The sequence below is a fragment of the Papaver somniferum genome, chromosome 2 (genome assembly GCF_003573695.1).
Source record: "Papaver somniferum cultivar HN1 chromosome 2, ASM357369v1, whole genome shotgun sequence".
Classification (NCBI taxonomy): domain Eukaryota; kingdom Viridiplantae; phylum Streptophyta; class Magnoliopsida; order Ranunculales; family Papaveraceae; genus Papaver; species Papaver somniferum.
The window spans coordinates 213,151,603-213,155,625 of record NC_039359.1 but is presented as its reverse complement, the minus strand read 5'-3'; the positions used below and the strand labels follow the sequence as shown (position 1 = coordinate 213,155,625).

At 35.3% G+C, this 4,023-nt stretch overlaps 1 long non-coding RNA gene across 1 annotated transcript; it reads left to right on the top strand.

Annotated features, from left to right (window-relative positions):
• Positions 1-577: 577 nt before the first annotated feature.
• Positions 578-2,958, top strand: LOC113354516. Its single transcript, XR_003361923.1, has 5 exons — positions 578-984; positions 1,075-1,144; positions 1,249-1,283; positions 1,775-1,857; positions 2,633-2,958. It is a non-coding gene; the product is annotated as an uncharacterized LOC113354516 (long non-coding RNA).
• Positions 2,959-4,023: the final 1,065 nt, after the last annotated feature.

Below are 4,023 nucleotides of genomic sequence, written 5' to 3'. Positions count from 1 at the left end.
AAAATAAAGAGAATACATTTATCTTATCTCATTGTATCTTTCCTATTCTTCTTCCATAAGAATGTGCTCGGCTTGGTATTTTTTCAACTGCTTCATTTGTACTGCATTTCTTATCTTGAATAGTGCGGAAAATAACGGCTGCCCGGTTGATAAAGCATAGATGAATGATCGTACCAACTCCTCTTCTGAGATTCTTCCCTTCAATTCTTTGCATACTGCTTCCCATCTTGCGACGAGACTTCGCAAGCTCTCATGCTCCTTTTTCTTTAACGAGAAAAGCGCTGTTATTTCTGGTTTAAACGATTCATTCCTTGAGCATTTGTTTACCATTTGCAAATCACTTTCTCTCCTTTCCTTGGGGATATTGTTTCTTCCTCGAGTAACTTCTATTGATTGTTGCATTCGATACTCCCTTTCCCTGAATTCTCTTCTGTTGCTTTCTATGACCTTCTTCAAGTCTTCTCGTTCCTTTTGCTCACCTCACTACAAGAAAGTGTGTCTATTGCCTCACTACTTTGCCACACATCCATGGATATTGTGGCACTAGGGTGGTTTTAGCCTCACTCCAAGATAGGTGTTGCATTAAGTAAGACCTTTTGCCACACCTATGGATAGTTGAGGCAAAAAGTTACTCTTTTGCCTCATGCCAATTTTAACTGTTGCAATAAATCAAAATTTTACCACATCGATGTGGCAATATCTGAAAATAATATAATTAATAAAATGGTGAAAATAACTAAATGAATGTATATCGAGTTTTTTTAAAAACGAAAAATATTGAAAATGCCCCAAAATTTGCCCACGCACCCAAATTTTTCGCATCTCCTCATAAATCTCTTAGAACCCCAGGAAACTGCTCTCATCTTCTTCAAGAAATGATCTTCTTCCAACTTAAACAAAGACTCGTTTACTCGAAGCTATACATTCTTGAATCACACAAAGAAAAGACTCAAAATCTCTAATTTTCTCACTCAGAAATCAAAGGTAAACCCTAATTTATCATTTCTGAATTATCAGTATAATACGCTCCATAGATTATCCTAATATTTTTTTCTGAATCGTAATTTTACCTAGAGATCTAGACAACACTTCGGATTAATTTGGGGTTTTTTTTGTTTTCGTCGCTCTCCAAAGACCATAGCAGGTTAATTTTCTCATCCCCCTCTCTCTGAAATTTCAATTCCAAAACAGTTTTCTTTTTTTTTTTTTAATTTGGGTTTTTGATGTTTTTAATTTTTTTTTTTGAAGGTACTTTTCTTTCTGATGGTGCAATTTGAATCAGAGTAAGTCTTAAATCCCTATGTTTTCTCTATTGGATTTGGTTTTGGTTCTCAAGTTCACTAGCATGATTTGCATTTGCCGTCAGAGATGCTTAGTCCAAATCGTTGGGCATGTGATAGTTCTGTTTTTATTGAATCAAACTGATTCCAATACCAAGGTATTACGTGGAACAAAAGATAAAGTGATATTACCTTGAATTTTAAAATTCACATAAGAAGAAAGCAAATTCTATATGTAGTTTTTGATCATGAAATATTAATAAATCCTGCCTTTAGATTTCGATTCACTTGTATTTTAGTTTCGTTTTGAAAAATGTTCTTGTATTCTGGTTTGTTTGTTGTTCCATATCCATACGAATACGCTGGTGGAACTAATGGACGTAATTGCTTTTATCAACTTTCATATGCACAGCATCTGGACTTTGAGGAACATAATCGTATAAGAATTATTATAACCAGTGATTTTAAGCATATTCTGTTTGGCGGTTGTCTAGGTTTCTTGTGACTGGTCTTTCAGCTTATAAAGGAAACTTTTCTGTTTTATACACAATGCAAAATCAACACAAGGGGGAGCAAGGTCAGAACTCTAATTCCTTTAGATACTTGTAAAATGTTAAATTGTTTCATTGAATAATGCTGTTTTTGGATGCATTTTTAGATACTAACATTTCTCTCTAAGCAATTGTTATCGTTATAGAGAGAAAGGTTTGAGGTGATACCACATATTTCCTGATACTTTTTTTCCACCATAGCATTACATTATTGTCGAAGTTGGTCACACCTTCTCTCGTATCATGATCCAACAGAGACTAGGTGGTGTATCATGATGCAACTGTAATTAACTCCATTGTGTGTGCTAGCTTACTAATGCCATGTTGCATCATCTATTTTGTCTGTTTGGTCCTTCATTATGTCCTTCACGGGAGGGCCTTGAATTTCTACCCATTTCCCATATAATGTACAAGATGGGATTCTATCTGCATTGGGTGATTAAAAATTAGTAGGTTTCTAGAATTACTACAGTAGCAAGTTCATCTCATGCAAGAGATTAGCTGGTCGTTGATAGTTGTGTTCTGAATCCATAGCATCATATAGGATGCCTTCCTAATTGTGCAATTGTTTAGTTGTTTCCCGATGGATTGGAAACTACACATGATACATTTTTGTGCAATTAGCAATTACATTTCAGTAGTTGACATGATAATTCTCTATCATCTCAAGCTTGATTTAATATCGATGTCTAGTTTTATGATGCTTCTCTTACATCTCAAGCTTGATTCCGCTTGACATGATAATTCTCTATCATTTCTTGATATTCTTTTTCTTTGGTGTTGTTTGTTTCATTTGATTAGCAGGAAAGAAGGACTATGAATGGACAGTTGTGATGAGATTTAGAATGGAATAGGTCTAGTTTGAAGTATGAAGTGATGTTTTTCTTTTCCTTGGTGCTGTTTGTTTAATTTGATTAGCAGGAAAGCTGGGACTAGGAATCGACGGTTGGGAAGAGATTTAGAATGGAATTTTGAAGTATGAAAAGTTTTTAAGATTTTGAGTGAGGTTTTAAATTCGGAAATTGTGTAGATTAATTAATTGATTTTTTTCATCGGGTAAAGATGGATTCACATACTCTGCAACATGTACTTTGACTTTGTAATGAAATTCGAATTTTATGTTTTAATTCGGTTTGTGCTTGAAAATCTTTATAGAAACAGTTTTACTGCGTACATAATTACTATGTTTCATAATTTGTAATTATGTTTTCCATAATTAGGATTGCAAAATTATATTTACAAAAAATATAATTGAAAAAAAAAATCAGTAAAAGAATACCTTACCTTTTCTCCGCACCTTTATTGCCTCACCAGCAGGTGTGGCAAAATATTCTTCAAATAAAATAAAATAATAAATAAAAATAATAATTAAATATGAAAATACCATTTTTCCTCACTTTATTGCCTCACCATCCGGTGTGGCAAAAACCCATACTATAGCTGCGTGGTACAAAAGGTGTGGCAATAACTTCTTGTCACACAGGTTGTTGCCACATGGTGTGTCAAAAGGTTTAGATGTGGAAAAAGGCTATTGCCACATGAAACATGGGTTCTTGCCACATGGATGAGGTGTTGAAACACACCAATTTTCTTGTAGTGCCTCGTCCCAGGCCTTCTCGTTTTCGCGTGTAATGTCTTTCTTTAGTTCGTGCTTCTCCCATACCATATCTCTCCTCCTTCATATTACTATCTGTCTGCTTCCTTTTCAAATGATTATTTCTGATGATCAACTTCTCATTTTCCCTTTCTAACCTTATTCGTTCCCTGACCAGATCCTCTTTCCTTCACCTCTCTTGGTAAAGTTCTTCCTTTAACCGATCCATCTCCTCGTCTTCGCGACTTTCTTTCAATTTATTCTGTGAATTTTGTATTTCAACACTTTCCTCGGCCTCTTGTCCCTGTGCCCTTTTGCCTCTTGACCGGTTCATCTTCCCTCCTTCTCGTGGAATTTGTTTCTCCTTTGTCGTGGGATTTTCCTTTTTATTCTTTGTCATTTCATTTCCTTCAGCAACCTTCCCCTTCTTGGCCTTTCCACCTTGTTTTTGATTGACCTGGCCTCCTTCCTCTGGATTTGCGTTATTATCTTCCTCGATATGAATTTTTACTTCATTGGTTTCCTCCACATCCTCCTGCGTTTCGCTCAGTTCTTTGGTAGACTCTATCGTAAATACCATCAACTATTCGACTCTTCT